Raw genomic sequence first — 18,034 nt, 5'->3', positions numbered from 1 at the left:
TGTTGAATCCCCACATCCAAACTCTAAGTTTGGTGTTGGGAGTCTACAACATTGACCTGATCACATGTGAGGCTCCATGAGAACCCACTGTCAAGCTATTGACATCAAAAAAGCGCTTATTGGAAGGCGACCCAATTTTTTATTTATCTAATTTTATTTTTCTTTTATTGTTCTTTTATGTTTTATTAGGTTCATGATCATGTGGAGTCACAAAATAAATACTAAAATTAAAAATAGAATCAAAAACAGCAGAAGAAAAAGCACACCCTGGAGGAAGGACTTATTGGCGTTTAAACGCCAATAAGGAACATCTGGCTGGCGTTCAACTCCAGAATAGAGCATGGATCTGGCGTTGAACACCAGAAACAAGCAGCATCCTGGCGTTCAGACGCCAGGAATACACCCTGAGGAGAGCTGGTGCTGAACACCAGAAACAAGCATGGAACTGGCGTTCAACGCCAGAAACAAGCTGCAAATAGGCGTTCAACGCCAGAAACAAGCATCAATCTGGCATTGAACGCCAGGATTGCATGCAGAGGGCATTTTACACGCCTCATTGGTGCAGGGATGTAAATCCTTGACACCTCAGGATCTGTGGACCCCACAGGATCATCTCAGGATCTGTGGATCCCACAGGATCCCCACCTACCTCAACTCACCTTCTCTCCTCTTCACACAATCCAATAATACTCTTCCCCAAAAACCCTTTACCAATCACCTCAATCTCTCTTCTTCATCACCTCTTCACCACTCACATCCATCCACTCTTCCCCATAAACCCCACCTACCTTCAAAATTCAAAATCCCTTTTTCCCACCCAACCCACCCAATATGGCCGAACCTTAACCCCTCTCCCTCCACTATATAAACCACTCCATTCTTCTTCATTTTCACACAACACAACCTTCTCTTCTCCTCCTTGACCGAAACACAACCCTCTCTTCTTCTCCTCCATATCTTCTTCTTCTTCATCTATTCTTTCTTCTTTTGCTCGAGGGCGAGCAATCCTCTAAGTTTGGTGTGGTAAAAGCATAGCTTTTTTGTTTTTCCATAACCATTGATGGCACCTAAGGCCGGAGAAACCTCTAGAAAAGGGAAAGGGAAGACAAAAGCTTCCACCTCCGAGTCATGGGAGATGGAGAGATTCATCTCCAAAGCCCATCAAGACCACTTCTATGAAGTTGTGGCTAAGAAGAAGGTGATCCCCGAGGTCCCTTTCAAACTCAAGAAAAATGAGTACCCGGAGATCCGACATGAGATCCAAAGAAGAGGTTGGGAAGTTCTGACCAACCCCATTCAACAAGTCGGAATCTTAATGGTTCAAGAGTTCTATGCCAATGCATGGATCACTAAGAACCATGATCAAAGTGTGAACCCAAATCCAAAGAATTATCTTACAATGGTTCGGGGGAAATACTTAGATTTCAGTCCGAAAAATGTGAGGTTGGCATTCAACTTGCCCATGATGTAAGGAGATGCACGCCCTTACACTAGAAGGGTCAACTTTGATCAAAGGTTGGACCAAGTCCTTATGGACATATGTGTGGAAAGAGCTCAATGGAAAAGAGACTCCAAAGGCAAGCCGGTTCAATTAAGAAGACTGGACCTCAAGCCTGTGGCTAGAAGATAGTTGGAGTTCATTCAACGCTCCATCATCCCCACTAGCAACCGATCCGAAGTTACTGTGGATCGGGCCATCATGATTCATAGCATCATGAATGGAGAGGAAGTAGAAGTTCATGAAGTCATCTCCTTTGAACTCTACAAAATAGCCGAAAAGTCCTCCACCATGGCAAGACTAGCTTCTTCTCATCTTATTTGCCATCTATGTTACTCAGCTGGAGTTATCATAGAAGGAGACATCCCCATTGAGGAGGATAAGTGGTGCGCGAAATTGTGATCACTACACAACTTTGCACAACTAACCAGCAAGTGCACTGGGTCGTCCAAGTAATAAACCTTACGCGAGTAAGGGTCGATCCAACGGAGATTGTTGGTATGAAGCAAGCTATGGTCACCTTGTAAATCTCAGTCAGGCAGACTCAAATGGGTATAGATGATGAATAAAACATAAAGATAAAGATAGAGATACTTATGTATATCATTGGTGAGAGCTTCAGATAAGCGTATGAAGATGCTTTCCCTTCCGTCTCTCTGCTTTCCTACTGTCTTCATCCAATCCTTCTTACTCCTTTCCATGGCAAGCTTATGCAAGGGTTTCACCGTTGTCAGTGGCTACCTCCCATCCTCTCATTGGAAATGTTCAACGCACCCTGTCACGGCACGACTATCCATCTGTCGGTTCTCAATCAGGCCGGAATAGAATCCAGTGATTCTTTTGCGTCTGTCACTAACGCCCCGCCTTCAGGAGTTTGAAGCACGTCATAGTCATTCAATCATTGAATCCTACTCAGAATACCACAGACAAGGTTAGACCTTCCGGATTCTCTTGAATGCCGCCATCAGTTCTTGCCTATACCACGAAGACTCTGATCTCATGGAATGGCTGGCTCGTTTGTCAGGCGAGCGCTCGGTTGTCAGGCGATCAACCATGCATCGTGTATCAGGAATCCAAGAGATATTCACCCAATCTAAGGTAGAACGGAGGTGGTTGTCAGTCACACGTTCATAGGTGAGAATGGTGATGAGTGTCACGGATCATCACATTCATCAAGTTGAAGAACAAGTGATATCTTGGACAAAGAACAAGCGGAGTTGAATAGAAGAACAATAGTAATTGCATTAATACTCGAGGTACAGCAGAGCTCCACACCTTAATCTATGGTGTGTAGAAACTCCACCGTTGAAAATACATAAGAACAAGGTCTAGGCATGGCCGTGAGGCCAGCCCCCAAATGATCTAAGAACTAGATGTCCAAAGATGATCTAGAGATCTAAAGTGATCAAAAGATGAAAATACAATAGTAAAAGGTCCTATTTATAGGAAACTAGTAGCTTAAGAATTACAAAGATGAGTAAATGACATAAAAATCCACTTCCGGGCCCACTTGGTGTGTGCTTGGGCTGAGCAATGAAGCATTTTTGTGTAGAGACTCTTCTTGGAGTTAAACGCCAGCTTTTATGCCAGTTTGGGCGTTTAACTCCCATTTTGGTGCCAGTTCCGGCGTTTAACGCTGGGAAATCTGAAGGTGACTTTGAACGCCGGTTTGGGCCATTAAATCTTGGGCAAAGTATGGACTATCATATATTGCTGGAAAGCCCAGGATGTCTACTTTCCAACGCCGTTGAGAGCGCGCCAATTGGGCTTCTGTAGCTCCAGAAAATCCACTTCGAGTGCAGGGAGGTCAGAATCCAACAGCATCTGCAGTCCTTTTCAGTCTCTGGATCAGATTTTTGCTCAGGTCCCTCAATTTCAGCCAGAAAATACCTGAAATCACAGAAAAATACACAAACTCATAGTAAAGTCCAGAAAAGTGAATTTTAATTAAAAACTAATAAAAATATACTAAAAACTAACTAAATCATACTAAAAACATACTAAAAACAATGTCAAAAAGCGTACAAATTATCCGCTCATCACAACACCAAACTTAAATTGTTGCTTGTCCCCAAGCAACTGAAAATCAAATAAGATAAAAAGAAGAGAATATGCAATGAATTCCAAAAACATCTATGAAAATCAGTATTAATTAGATGAGCGGGGCTTTTAGCTTTTTGCCTCTGAATAGTTTTGGCATCTCACTCTATCCTTTGAAATTCAGAATGATTGGCTTCTTTAGGAACTCAGAATCCAGATAGTGTCATTGATTCTCCTAGTTAAGTATGATGATTCTTGAACACAGCTATTTATTGAGTCTTGGCCGTGGCCCAAAGCACTCTGTCTTCCAGTATTACCACCGGATACATACATGCCACAGACACATAATTGGGTGAACCTTTTCAGATTGTGACTCAGCTTTGCTAGAGTCCCCAATTAGAGGTGTCCAGGGTTCTTAAGCACACTCTTTTTGCCTTGGATCACAACTTTATTTCTTTCTTTTTCTTCCTTTTTCTTTTTCTCCCCTTTTTTTTCGTTTTTTTTTTGTATTGACTGCTTTTTCTTGCTTCAAGAATCATTTTTATGATTTTTCAGATCCTCAGTAACATGTCTCCTTTTTCATCATTCTTTCAAGAGCCAATATTCATGAACCACAAATTCAAAAGACATATGCACTGTTTAAGCATACATTCAGAAAACAAAAGTGTTGCCACCACATCAAAATAATTAAACTGTTATAAAATTCAAAATTCATGCAATTCATCTCTTTTTCAATTAAGAACATTGTTTATTTAAGAAAGGTGATGGATTCATAGGACATTCATAACTTTAAGGCATAGACACTAATGATCATAAGACACAAACATGGACAAACATAAAGCATAAATTTTCAAAAAACAAGAAAATAAAGAACAAGGAGATTAAAGAACGGGTCCACCTTAGTGATGGCGGCTTGTTCTTCCTCTTGAAGGTTTTATGGAGTGCTTGAGCTCCTCAATGTCTCTTCCTTGTCTTTGTTGCTCCTCTCTCATGATTCTTTGATCTTCTCTAATTTCATGGAGGAGGATGGAATGTTCTTGGTGCTCCACCCTTAGTTGTCCCATGTTGGAACTCAATTCTCCTAGGGAGGTGTTAATTTGCTCCCAATAGTCTTGTGGAGGAAAGTGCATCCCTTGAGGCATCTCAGGGATTTCATGATGAGTGGGATCTCTTGTTTGCTCCATCATTTTCTTAGTGATGGGCTTGTCCTCATCAATGGGGGTGTCTCCCTCTATGTCAACTCCAACTGAATAACAGAGGTGACAAATGAGATGAGGAAAGGCTAATCTTGCCAAGGTAGAGGACTTGTCCGCCACCTTATAGAGTTCTTGGGCTATAACCTCATGAACTTCTACTTCTTCTCCAATCATGATGCTATGGATCATGATGGCCCGGTCTAGAGTAACTTCGGACCGGTTGCTAGTGGGAATGATTGAGCGTTGGATAAACTCCAACCATCCTCTAGCCACGGGTTTGAGGTCATGCCTTCTTAATTGAACCGGCTTCCCTCTTGAATCTCTCTTCCATTGGGCGCCCTCTTCACAAATGTCAGTGAGGACTTGGTCCAACCTTTGATCAAAGTTGACCCTTCTAGTGTAAGGATGTTCATCTCCTTGCATCATAGGCAAGTTGAATGCCAACCTTACATTTTCCGGACTAAAATCCAAGTATTTCCCCCGAACCATAGTAAGCCAATTCTTTGGATCCGGGTTCACACTTTGATCATGGTTCTTGGTGATCCATGCATTGGCATAGAACTCTTGAACCATTAAGATTCCGACTTGCTGAATGGGGTTGGTAAGAACTTCCCAACCTCTTCTTCGAATCTCATGTCGGATCTCCGGATATTCACTCTTTTTGAGTGAAAAAGGGACCTCGGGGATCACCTTCTTCAAGGCCACAACTTCATAGAAGTGGTCTTGATGCACCCTTGAGATGAATCTCTCCATCTCCCATGACTCGGAGGTGGAAGCTTTTGCCTTCCCTTTCCTCTTTCTAGAGGTTTCTCCGGCCTTGGATGCCATAAATGGTTATGGAAAAACAAAAAGCAATGCTTTTACCACACCAAACTTAAAAGGTTTGCTCGTCCTCGAGCAAAAGAAGAAAGAAGAGAGTAGAAGAAGAAGAAATGAGGGAGAAGGGAAAGGCTTTGTGTTCGGCCAAAGAAGGGGAGAAGTGGTGTTTAGGTTGTGTGAAAATGAAGGGGTGAAGAAGGGTTTATATAGGAGAGGGGGGCTCATGGTTTGGTCATGTATGGGTGGGCTTAGGAGGGAAAGTGGTTTGAATTTGAAGGGTGAGGTAGGTGAGGTTTTATGAAGGATGGATGTGAGTGGTGAAGAGAAAGATGGGATTTGATAGGTGAAGGGTTTTTGGGGAAGAGGTGTTGAGGTGATTGGTGAATGGGTGAAGAAGAAGAGAGAGAGTGGTGGGGTTGGTGGGGATCCTGTGGGGTCCACAAATCCTGAGGTGTCAAGGAAAAGTCATCCCTGCACCAAATGGCATGCAAAAACGTGTTTTGTGCCAAATCTGGCGTTAAACGCCGGGCTGGTGCCCATTTCTGGCGTTTAACGCCAGGTTCTTGCCCTTTCCTGGCGTTTAACGCCAGTCTGGTGCTCTTTTCTGGCGTTAAACGCCCAGAATGGTGCCAGACTGGGCGTTAAACGCCCAACTGCTAGGCTTACTGGCGTTTAAACGCCAGTAGGTTCTTCCTCCAGGGTGTGCTATTTTTCTTCCTGTTTTTCATTCTGTTTTTGCTTTTTCAATTGATTTTGTGACTTCTTATGATCATCAACCTACAAAAAAAAAATAAAATAACAAAAGAAAATAGATAAAATATAACATTGGGTTGCCTCCCAACAAGCGCTTCTTTAATGTCAGTAGCTTGACAGAGGGCTCTCATGGAGCCTTACAGATACTCAGAGCAATGTTGGAACCTCCCAACACCAAACTTAGAGTTTGAATGTGGGGGTTCAACACCAAACTTAGAGTTTGGTTGTGGCCTCCCAACACCAAACTTAGAGTTTGACTGTGGGGGCTCTGTTTGACTCTGATTTGAGAGAAGCTCTTTATGCTTCCTCTCCATGGTGACAGAGGAATATCCTTGAGCCTTGAACACAAAGGATTCTTCATTCACTTGAATGATTAGTTCACCTCTATCAACATCAATCACAGCCTTTGCTGTGGCTAGGAAGGGTCTGCCAAGGATGATGGATTCATCCATGCACTTCCCAGTCTCTAGGACTATGAAATCAGCAGGGATGTAATGGTCTTCAATCTTCACCAAAACATCCTCTACAAGTCCATAAGCTTGTTTTCTTGAGTTGTCTGCCATCTCTAGTGAGATTCTTGCAGCTTGTACCTCAAAGATCCCTAGCTTCTCCATTACAGAGAGAGGCATGAGATTTACACTTGACCCTAAGTCACACAGAGCCTTCTTGAAGGTCATGGTGCCTATGGTGCAAGGTATGGAAAACTTCCCAGGATCTTGTCTCTTTTGAGGTAATGTCTGCCTAGATAAGTCATCCAGTTCTTTGGTGAGCAAAGGAGGTTCATCCTCCCAAGTCTCATTTCCAAATAACTTGTCATTTAGCTTCATGATTGCTCCAAGGTATTTAGCAACTTGCTCTTCAGTGACATACTCATCCTCTTCACAGGAAGAATACTCATCAGAGCTCATGAAAGGCAGAAGTAAGTCCAATGGAATCTCTATGGTCTCATTTTGAGCCTCAGATTCCCATGGTTCCTTATTAGGGAACTCATTGGAGGTCAGTGCACGCCCATTGAGGTCTTCCTCAGTGGCGTTCACTTCCTCTCCCTCCTCTCCAAATTCGGCCATGTTGAGGGCCTTGCACTCTCCTTTTGGATTTTCTTCTGTATTGCTTGGGAGAGTACTAGGAGGGAGTTCAGTAACTTTCTTGCTCAGCTGTCCCACTTGTGCCTCCAAATTCCTAATGGAGGATCTTGTTTCAGTCATGAAACTTTGAGTGGTTTTGATTAGATCAGAGACCATGGTTGCTAAGTCAGAGGTGTTCTGCTTAGAACTCTCTGTCTGTTGCTGAGAAGATGATGGAAAAGGCTTGCCATTGCTAAACCTGTTTCTTCCACCATTATTGTTATTGAAACCTTGTTGAGGTCTCTCTTGATTCTTCCATGAAAAATTTGGGTGATTTCTCCATGAAGAATTATAGGTGTTTCCATAGGGTTCTCCTAGGTAATTCACCTCTTCCATTGAAGGGTTCTCAGGATCATAAGCTTCTTCTTCAGATGAAGCATCCTTAGTACTGTTTGGTGCATTTTGCATTCCAGACAGACTTTGAGAAATCAAATTGACTTGCTGAGTCAATATTTTGTTCTGAGCCAATATGGCATTCAGAGTATCAATCTCAAGAACTCCTTTCTTCTGACTAGTCCCATTGTTCACAGGATTCCTTTCAAAAGTGTACATGAATTGGTTATTTGCAACCATTTCAATTAGCTCTTGAGCTTCTGTAGGCGTCTTCTTCAGATGAAGAGATCCTCCAGCCGAGCTATCCAAAGGCATCTTGGATAGTTCAGAGAGACCATCATAGAAAATACCTATGATGCTCCATTCAGAAAGCATGTCAGGAGGACATTTTCTGATTAATTGTTTGTATCTTTCCCAAGCTTCATAGAGGGATTCTCCATCCTTCTGTCTGAAGGTTTGGACTTCCACTCTAAGCTTACTCAATTTTTGAGGTGGAAAGAACTTTGCCAAGAAGGCATTGACTAGCTTTTCCCATGAGTCCAGGCTTTCTTTAGGTTGTGAGTCCAACCATGTCCTAGCTCTGTCTCTTACAGCAAAAGGGAATAGCATAAGTCTGTAGACCTCAGGTTCAACCCCATTAGTCTTGACAGTGTCACAGATTTGCAAGAATTCAGCTAAGAACTGATGAGGATCTTCCAATGGAAGTCCATGGAACTTGCAATTCTGTTGCATTAGAGAAACTAATTGAGGCTTAAGCTCAAAGTTGTTTGCTCCAATGGCAGGGATAGAGATGCTTCTCCCATAGAAGTCGGTAGTAGGTGCAGTAAAGTCACCCAGCACCTTCCTTGCATTGTTGTTGTTGTTGTTGTTTTCGGCTGCCATGGTTTCTTCTTCTTTGAAGATTTCTGTCAGGTCCTCTACAGAGAGTTGTGCCTTAGCTTCTCTTAGCTTTCGCTTCAAGGTCCTTTCAGGTTCAGGGTCAGCTTCAACAAGAATGCCTTTGTCTTTGTTCCTGCTCATATGAAAGAGAAGAGAACAAGAAAATATGGAATCCTCTATGTCACAGTATAGAGATTCCTTGAGGTGTCAGAGGAACAAAAAAATAGAAGGAAGAGGTAGAGGAATTCGAACTTAATTAGATAGAGTTCGAATTGTGCATTGAGAATGAGTGGTACTCCATAAATAGAAGGATGTGGGAAGAGAGGAAGAAATTTTCAAAAATCAAGTGAAATATTTTGAAAACATTTTAGAAAAACTTTAATTGATTTTCGAAAATCAAGAGTGGGAAAGAAATCAAGTAATTTTTGAAAAAGATTTTGAAATTAGAAATCAAAATGATATGATTAAAAACTGTTTTGAAAAAGATGTGATTAAAAAGATATGATAAAAAATTATGCTTTTAAAAAGATATGATTGAAAAGATATGATTTGAAAACAATTTTAAAAAGATTTGATTTTAAAAATTAATGACTTGCCTAACAAGAAAAGATATGATTCAAACATTAAACCTTTCTCAACAGAAAAGGCAACATATTTAAAATGTTCAATCAAATCATTAATTGTTAGTAAGTATCTTTGAAAAAGGAAAGGAATTGATTTTGAAAACATTTAATTGAAAAGATATGATTTGAAAAAGATTTGATTTTGAAAAACTTTGAAAACTTAAAAAAAAATTGATTTTGAAAACAAAATCCTCCCCCTTGTGCCATCCTGGCGTTAAACGCCCAGAATGGTGCACATTCTGGCGTTTAACGCCCAATGCGCTACCTTTTTGGGCGTTAAACGCCCAACCAGGCACCCTGGCTGGCGTTTAAACGCCAGTCTGTCCTTCTTCACTGGGCGTTTTGAACGCCCAGCTTTTTCTGTGTAATTCCTCTGCTGCATGTTCTGAATCTTCAGTTCCCTGTACTATTGACTTGAAAATAGAACCAAGATCAAATAAACAAGGCATGCAAGACACCAAACTTAAAATTAGACACTAGACTCAAACAAGAAACATAAAATATTTTTTGGTTTTTATGATTTTAAAATTTTTTTGGATTTTTCGAAAGTTATATGAGAATAGAAAATAAAGGTTTCAGAATTCTTAATTTGGATTCCAGGAATCATTGCAATGTTAGTCTAAGACTCCGGTCCAGGAATTAGACATGGCTTCTCAGACAGCCAAGCTTTCAGAGAAAGCTTCGGTCCAAAACACTAGACATGGCCAATGGCCAGCCAAGCCTTAGCAGATCATTGCTCCAATAGCAAGATTGATAGAAATCAACAAGCTCTTGTGATGATAGGTTGAAACCTCGGTCCAATAAGATTAGACATGGCTTCTCAGCCAGCCAGACTTCAACAGATCATCATGAAACACTAGAATTTATTCTTAAGAACTCTGAAGAAAAAATACCTAATCTAAGCAACAAGATGAACCGTCAGTTGTCCATACTCAAAACAATCCCCGGCAACGGCGCCAAAAACTTGGTGCGCGAAATTGTGATCACTACACAACTTTCCACAACTAACCAGCAAGTGCACTGGGTCGTCCAAGTAATAAACCTTACGCGAGTAAGGGTCGATCCCACAGAGATTGTTGGTATGAAGCAAGCTATGGTCACCTTGTAAATCTCAGTCAGGCAGACTCAAATGGGTATAGATGATGAATAAAACATAAAGATAAAGATAGAGATACTTATGTATATCATTGGTGAGAGCTTCAGATAAGCGTATGAAGATGCTTTCCCTTCCGTCTCTCTGCTTTCCTACTGTCTTCATCCAATCCTTCTTACTCCTTTCCATGGCAAGCTTATGCAAGGGTTTCACCGTTGTCAGTGGCTACCTCCCATCCTCTCATTGGAAATGTTCAACGCACCCTGTCACGGCACGGCTATCCATCTGTCGGTTCTCAATCAGGCCGAAATAGAATTCAGTGATTCTTTTGCGTCTGTCACTAACGCCCCGCCTTCAGGAGTTTGAAGCACGTCATAGTCATTCAATCATTGAATCCTACTCAGAATACCACAGACAAGGTTAGACCTTCCGGATTCTCTTGAATGCCGCCATCAGTTCTTGCCTATACCACGAAGACTCTGATCTCACGGAATGGCTGGCTCGTTTGTCAGGCGAGCGCTCGGTTGTCAGGCGATCAACCATGCATCGTGTATCAGGAATCCAAGAGATATTCACCCAATCTAAGGTAGAACGGAGGTGGTTGTCAGTCACACGTTCATAGGTGAGAATGGTGATGAGTGTCACGGATCATCACATTCATCAAGTTGAAGAACAAGTGATATCTTGGACAAAGAACAAGCGAAGTTGAATAGAAGAACAATAGTAATTGCATTAATACTCGAGGTACAGCAGAGCTCCACACCTTAATCTATGGTGTGTAGAAACTCCACCGTTGAAAATACATAAGAACAAGGTCTAGGCATGGCCGTGAGGCCAGCCCCCAAATAATCTAAGAACTAGATGTCCAAAGATGATCTAGAGATCTAAAGTGATCAAAAGATGAAAATACAATAGTAAAAGGTCCTATTTATAGGAAACTAGTAGCTTAAGAATTACAAAGATGAGTAAATGACATAAAAATCCACTTCCGGGCCCACTTGGTGTGTGCTTGGGCTGAGCAATGAAGCATTTTCGTGTAGAGACTCTTCTTGGAGTTAAACGCCAGCTTTTATGCCAGTTTGGGCGTTTAACTCCCATTTTGGTGCCAGTTCCGGCGTTTAACGCTGGAAAATCTGAAGGTGACTTTGAACGCCGGTTTGGGCCATCAAATCTTGAGCAAAGTATGGACTATCATATATTGCTGGAAAGCCCAGGATGTCTACTTTCCAACGCCGTTGAGAGCGCGCCAATTGGGCTTCTGTAGCTCCAAAAAATCCACTTCGAGTGCAGGGAGGTCAGAATCCAACAGCATCTGCAGTCCTTTTCAGTCTCTGGATCAGATTTTTGCTCAGGTCCCTCAATTTCAGCCAGAAAATATCTGAAATCACAGAAAAATACACAAACTCATAGTAAAGTCCAGAAAAGTGAATTTTAATTAAAAACTAATAAAAATATACTAAAAACTAACTAAATCATACTAAAAACATACTAAAAACAATGCCAAAAAGCGTACAAATTATCCGCTCATCAATAAGCCCATCACTAAGAAGAGGATGGAGCAAACAAGAGAGCCCACTCATGGATCCCAAGAGACGCATGAGGAAGCTCATCACCAAGAAATCCCTGAGATGCCTCAAGGGATGCACTTTCCTCCCAACAACTATTGGGAGCAACTCAACACTTCTCTAGAAGATTTGAGTTACAATATGGATCAATTAAGGGTGGAACATCAAGAGCACTCCATCATTCTCCATGAAATTAGAGAAGATCAAAGAGCAATGAGGGAGGAGCGACAAAGGCAAGGAAGAGACATAGAAAAGCTCAAGGACATCATTGGTTCTTCAAGAAGAAAGCGCCACCATCACTAAGGTAGACTCATTCCTTGTTCTTATTTCTCTATCTTTTTCGATTTTTATGCTATATGTTTGTTTATGTTTTATGTCTCTACTTCATGATCATTAGTATGTAGTAACTATGTCTTAAGGTTATGAATAATTCCATGAATCATTCACCTCTCTTAAATAAAAAATGTTCCTAATTCAAAAGAACAAAAAGTACATGAGTTTCGAATTTATCCTTGAAATTAGTTTAATTATATTGATATGGTGACAATACTTTTTGTTTTCTGAATGAATGCTTGAATAGTGCATATTTTTTATCTTGTTGTTTATGAATGTTAAAATTGTTGGCTCTTGAAAGAATGATGAACAAAGAGAAATGTTATTGATAATCTGAAAAATCATGAAATTGATTCTTGAAGCAAGAAAAAGTAGTGAAAAAGTAAAAGCTTGCGAAAAAAATAGAAAGAAAGAGAAAAAGCAAGCAGAAAAAGCCAATAGCCCTTAAAACCAAAAGGCAAGGGTAAAAGGGATCCAAGACTTTGAGCATCAATGGATAGGAGGGCCCAAGGAAATAAAATCTAGGCCTAAGTGGCTAAATCAAGCTGTCCCTAATCATGTGCTTGTGGCATGCAGGTCCAAGTGAAAAAGCTTGAGACTGAGTGGTTAAAGTTATGATCCAAAGCAAAAAAAGTGTGCTTAAGAACTCTGGACACCTATAATTGGGGACTTTAGCAAAGCTGAGTCACAATCTGAAAAGGTTCACCCAGTTATGTGTCATGGCATTTATGTATCCGGTGGTAATACTAGAAAACAAAGTGCTTAGGGCCACGGCCAAGACTCATAAAAGTAGCTGTGTTCAAGAATCAACATACTTAACTAGGAAAATCAATAATACTATCTGAAATTCTAAGTTCCTATAGATGCCAATCATTCTGAACTTCAATGGATAAAGTGAGATGCCAAAACTGTTCAGAAGCAAAAAGCTACAAGTCCCGCTCATATAATTAAGAACTAATATTCACTGATATTTTGAGATTTATAGTATATTCTCTTCTTTTTATCCTATTTAATTTTCAGTTGCTTGGAGACAAGCAACAATTTAAGTTTGGTGTTGTGATGAGCGGATAATTTATACGCTTTTTTGCATTGTTTTTAGGTAATTTTTAATAGGATCCAGCTACTTTTAGGGATGTTTTCATTAGTTTTTATGCTAAATTCATATTTCTGGACTTTACTATGAGTTTATGTTTTTCTATGATTTCAGGTAATTTCTGGCTGAAATTGAGGGACCTGAGCAAAACTCTGATAAAAGGCTGACAAAAGGACTGCTGATGCTGTTGGATTCTGACTTCCCTGCACTCGAAATGGATTTTCTGGATCTATAGAACTCCAAATAGCGCGCTCTCAATGGCGTTAGAAAGTAGACATCTAGAGCTTTGCAACAATATATAATAGTTCATACTTTATTCGAGATTAGACGATGTAAACTGGCGCCCAACGCCAGTTCCATGCTGCATTCTGGAATCAAACGCCAGAAACACGTCACGAACCAGAGTTGAACGCCAAAAACACATTACAACTTAGCGTTCAACTCCAAAAGAAGCCTCTGCACGTGTAAAGCTCAAGCTCAGCCCAAGCACATTCCAAGTGGGCCCCGGAAGTGAATTTCTGTATTAATTACTTACTTCTATAAACCCTAGTAGCTAGTCTAGTATAAATAGGACATTTTACTACTGTATTAGACGTCTTTGACCATTCGGTCTTTTTGACCATACCCTGGATTGTATCTTTGATCCTGTGATCACGTTTTGGGGGCTGGCCATTCGGCCATGCCTGGACCTTCATCACTTATGTATTTTCAACGGTGGAGTTTCTACATACCATAGATTAAGGGTGTGAAGCTCTACTGTACCTCGAGTTTCAATGCAATTACTATTATTTTCTATTCAATTCAGTTTATCCCTTTTCTAAGATATTCGTTGCACTTCACCATAATGAATGTGATGATCCGTGACACTCATCATCATTCTCACCTATGAACGCGTGACTGACAACCACTTCCGTTCTACCTTAGACCGGACGCATATCTCTTGGATTCCTCAATCAGAATCTTCGTGGTATAAGCTAGAATTGATGGCGGCATTCATGAGGATCCAGAAAGTCTAAACCTTATTTGTGGTATTCTGAGTAGGATTCAGGGATTGAATGACTGTGACGAGCTTCAAACTCGCGATTGTTGGGCGTGATGACAAACGCAAAAGAATCAATGGATTCTATTCCGACATGATCGAGAACCGACAGATGATTAGCCATGCCGTGACAGAGCATTTGGACCTTTTTCACTGAGAGGATGGGATGTAGCCATTGACAACGGTGATGCCCTACATACAGCTTGCCATGGAAAGGAGTAAGAATGATTGGATGAAGGCAGTAGGAAAGCAGAGATTCAGAAGGAGCACGGCATCTTCATACGCCTATCTGAAATTCCCATCGATGATCTACATAAGTATTTCTATCTTTATTTTATCTTTTATTTATTGTTATTTTTGAAAACCAATATAACCATTTATTATCCGCCTAACTGAGATTTACAAGATGACCATAGCTTGTTTCATACCAACAATCTCCGTAGGATCGACCCTTACTTACGTAAGGTTTATTACTTGGACGACCCAGTGCACTTGCTGGTTAGTTGTGTGAAGTTGTGAAATTATGTTTGGACCATGGTATCATGCACCAAGTGTTTGGCGCCATTACCAGGGAGAGAATGAATATGAATGCCATTATCAGAAATCACAATTTTGCCTATCAACCATGTGCTAACACTAACGGTATTTTTTAAAAAAATATATTGATAAAAATAGATATAATATAATTACAAATATAACATAAATAAATAAAATATATAAATAAATGTGAAACCAATATGTTTACCAATGTCTTTGTTAAATTTTATAAATTAGAGAATAAATTATGTATTCGGTTGCTTGGTGATCACATAGATGATCAAGTAATTGGATTGTAAATTAATCTTATAGTGTACATTTTATTTTTTTCTCATTTTTGAATGAAAGCGATAATTAAGAGAGTAAGTAGTAATACATAACGAAAAAAAATTGCACTATAACACATAATTATTACCAAAAGAAATATTCATATTAAAATTTTAAATACTACAAATCATGAAGATCAATCACAGTGTACTGGTCACTTCTCTCTATTTTTGACCATTATATAAGTTTTTATTTTCTAGTCAAGAATCTAATAACATTTAATTGAACAAAAAAAATTGAATTAAAAGTACTAAATTAAGGACAAATGAGTGAATAATATAAGAAATTATAACTTCGTACGTGTATAAAATAAAGAGAATTTACTGATTTATTTTATGTTAAACAATAAAACTAACAACAGTATATTAATAAAAGGATATATTTTTAAAAAAAGTCAGAATACAATTTCAAATATTTTCATAAATAAACTGTTAAATTTTTTGTTATTGATAAAATGATGCTATTATACAATTTTTTGGCAAAATTTAAAATCAAAAGGAAAATAATTTTGTGTGGGTTAATATAAATTAATTACGTACCAAATAAGTAGAATCGTTCATTTGTTTGTTTCAATATATCAGTACGAGAAAGCAAATTAAAATGATTATCCGAAATTTTATTATCATCGACCGTATGTACTATACGTGACTTTATCTTAAAAGATATTTTTCACGTGTGTACAGTCAGAATATATATTCCGCTTGATTTCTCAATCTCAAAATTTGAGAAGACATAGACCTTTCTTTCTACTAATTCATTCTCAAATATTTTTGTTAAATAATTCTTGATTGAATAATGAATTTTATCGTATTGCAAAATAAATTAAATATAAAAGCTATTAGCATTTACAAAACTATTAAAAAGAATTGTCTTTGACTTGTGAAATAGTATACTTATAAAATTAACTTAAAATATGAATTACAAATATTTATAAGAATTTAATTTTGATGCACTGACAATGTAAAGTAGTTTTACAAGTGCACCCAATTACGTAATGACACATAAATAAAAATAAATACCTTTCACATTGATCGCGTGAATGGTCATCCAAAAGAACGGATGTGATTGCACGACTGTGTAAAACGCTTTACACTGTCAGTGCATCAAAATTAATCTCTATTTATAACTTGAACTTAGCATTACTTGAAAAAATTTAGTAAATGAATCAACTAATCTTATCGTCTATTAGAACCATTTCTATGTAAATCGTCTTGCTATTGTCAAACATGAATAGAACTTTCTATAGCTTTATAATTCTTATCTTTATTTTCCATACTTTCTCTTCGTATAATCTACTATAGGTGATACTATTGATAGGATCGTAGTCAATAGTTATTAGGTATAAAAAAAATAGAATAAAGACTATGTGAAAATTATAAATTTTTTAAATGATAAACATAAAAGAAAATTTACTATTACTTATTATATATACTAATAATATGTCAATAATTTTAAAAATTTATTAATAATACTAATAGTTTAAAGATAATTTTACTATAGTTATAATAAATTTAGTTATTACTCTAAATAAATAAAATAAATAATATATTTGAAAACTAAAAAAAAAGATTAGCGGTAATTATGTTTAGAATATTCGTATGTTTTTTTTTTTGCTTGTCATTTTTTTACTCTCAAGAAAACTCTAAATTTAAAATATAGTAATAAATATGTCATGTGATAGAAAAATAATAAACTATATATATATATATATATATATATATATATATATATATATATATATATATATATATATATATATTATTGCTATATAGAGAGTCAATACATAAAAATATGTTATCGTAATAAAATATCACACTATGAATAATTATATTAGTCAAATAAATTTATTTATACTTTATATCTATTATATTATTTTATGTAAAATTAAAATATACTCTTCTAATTTAATATTATATATATTTACTTTTGATATTGTCCAAAATTAAATTGGGATATGACTAAAGTCTTAACACGGTAAAAAAAAATATAATTAATATCTAATATTTTAATAATTAAATACCTAAAATAAGTTAATAAATAATAATAATTAATACCTAAAATATCATATATATATATATATATATATATTTGTTTTTGATATTGTCCAAAATTAAATTGAAATTATGTTCAAAGTCTTAATACCGTAATTGAAATATAATTAATACCTAAAATTTTAATAAGCAAATACCTAAAATAAGTTAATTAAATAACAACAATTAATACTTAAAATATTGAAAAGGAATTTTTAATAAATGTGAGAAATAAAAATAAAAAAATTAATAAATAATATTAGTGTTTAAATGAAAGAATTGATAAAGAATAATAATTATAAGTAAAAATAGTATTTTTATTTTTGAAAAAAAATACATGAGAAATTGTTTAATAATCCGTGCCGTGTACATGATAATAAATTGTTCAATAATTCGTACTATGCACGTGATAAGGTTGAAATTATAATTTTAAATTATTTTATTAAAATTAATTTGAATTGTAGTAATTTAATTAATAAAAATGTAACATGTTATGCGTTTATTTTTTCTTAATCTAGTGTTATGTGTATCAATTCTAATATAGTTATTAATCATTTTTGTTAATCTACTTTTTTTTTCTAAATTTATGATTTAAAATAACAATTATAAATATTAATAATTAAACACATTATTATATTATAATTATTTACGTTTTATTTCCAAAATTGAAAACATACTATTTCTTTTTTATTTAATGGTTTTTTATTTATACTACCAGTATATATTAATCGATTAGTCAGTGATTTTTTTAT

General features: G+C 37.2%; 1 non-coding gene across 1 annotated transcript; it reads left to right on the top strand.

Moving 5' to 3' along the window:
* Positions 1-8,132: 8,132 nt before the first annotated feature.
* LOC130943026 (small nucleolar RNA R71) lies at positions 8,133-8,240 on the top strand. The gene has a single exon (XR_009071565.1). It is a non-coding gene; the product is annotated as a small nucleolar RNA R71 (small nucleolar RNA).
* The last annotated feature ends 9,794 nt before the right edge of the window (positions 8,241-18,034 follow it).

This window comes from Arachis stenosperma, chromosome 7, assembly GCF_014773155.1.
Source record: "Arachis stenosperma cultivar V10309 chromosome 7, arast.V10309.gnm1.PFL2, whole genome shotgun sequence".
NCBI lineage: Eukaryota > Viridiplantae > Streptophyta > Magnoliopsida > Fabales > Fabaceae > Arachis > Arachis stenosperma.
This window is presented reverse-complemented; position numbering and strand designations above follow the sequence as displayed.